This window comes from Rousettus aegyptiacus, unplaced genomic scaffold (assembly GCF_014176215.1).
Source record: "Rousettus aegyptiacus isolate mRouAeg1 unplaced genomic scaffold, mRouAeg1.p scaffold_m13_p_1, whole genome shotgun sequence".
In the NCBI taxonomy this organism is placed as follows: Eukaryota; Metazoa; Chordata; class Mammalia; order Chiroptera; family Pteropodidae; genus Rousettus; species Rousettus aegyptiacus.
In genome coordinates, this window is record NW_023416284.1 from 91,008,113 (window position 1) to 91,009,491 (window position 1,379).

General features: G+C 37.3%; 1 pseudogene; it reads right to left on the reverse strand.

Moving 5' to 3' along the window:
- Window positions 1–1,044: 1,044 nt before the first annotated feature.
- Window positions 1,045–1,163, reverse strand: LOC118605057 (annotated as a pseudogene).
- Window positions 1,164–1,379: the final 216 nt, after the last annotated feature.

The following is a 1,379-nucleotide window of genomic DNA, read 5'->3' on the forward strand; positions in this document are numbered from 1 at the left end:
GGTATATAAAAGTGCCACTGACTTCTGAATATTAATTTGGTATCCTGCTACTTTACTGAATTCATTGATCAGTTCTAACAGCTTTTTGGTGGAATCCTTAGGGTTCTCCCTATATAGTATCATGTCATCGGCAAATAATGAGAGTTTTACTTCTTTCTTTCCAATTCAGATACCTCTCTCTCTCTCTCTCTCTCTCTCTCTCTCTCTCTCTCTCTCTCTCTCTCTCTCTCTCTCTCTCTCTCTCTCTCTCTCTCGTCTTATTGCTATGGCTAAGACTTCCAATACAATGTTGAAGAGGAGTGGTGAAAGTGGGCATCTTGTCTTGTTCCTGATCTTAAGAAAAATGCTTTTAGCCTTTCCCTATTGAGTATGTTGTTAGCTTTAGGTTTGTCATATATGGCCTTCATGATGTTGAGGTATGTTCCTTCTTGTCCCACTTTGCTAAGAGTTTTTATCATAAATGGATGCTGGGTTTTGTCAAACGCTTGTTCTGCATCTATTGATATGATCATATGGTTTTTTTCTCTTTCAATTTGTTAATGTGGTGTATCACATTAATTAATTTGTGGATAGTGTACCGACCTTGCATGCCAGGAATAAATTTAACTCAATCATGGTATACGATGTTTTTAATATATTGCTGAGTTTGGTTTGCTAATATTTTGTTGAGGATTTTTGCATCAATGTTCATAAGAGATATCAGCCTACAGTATGCTTTTTCTGTAATGTCTTTGGTTTTGGAGCCAAGATAGTGGCAGCCTCATAAAAGGAGTTAAGGAACCTTCCCTCTTCTTGAATTTTTTGGAATAGTTTGAGAAATATAGGTGTTAATTCTTCCTTTAATGTTTGGTAATATTCCTCTAGGAAGCCATTTGGTCCAGGACTTTTATTTTTTGGGAGATTTTTGATTACTGATTCAATTTCATAGGTGATAATCAGTTGGTTCAGATTTTCTGTTTCTTTTCCTTCCTTCCTTCCTTCCTTCCTTCCTTCCTTCCTTCCTTCCTTCCTCCTTCCTTCCTTCCTTCCTTCCTTCCTTCCTTCCACCTACAGCACCTGGTCTTCCTAAGTGGTCTCCTATCCAAGTACTAACCAGGCCTGACTCTGCTTAGCTTCCAAGATTAGATGAGATTGGGCATGTACACGGTAGCATGGTCGTAGACACTGTTTCTTCTTGACTCTGACTCAGTTTTGGAAGATCGTATGTTTCTAGGAATATATCCATTTATTCCAGATTGTCCAATTGGTTGGCAAATAATTGCTCATTGTATTTTCTTGTGATTCTTTGTATTTTGGTGGAGTTCATAGTTATTTCTCCTCTTTTATCTTTGATTTTATTTATTTGAGTCCTCTCTCTTTTTGCCTTGATGAGTCTCATT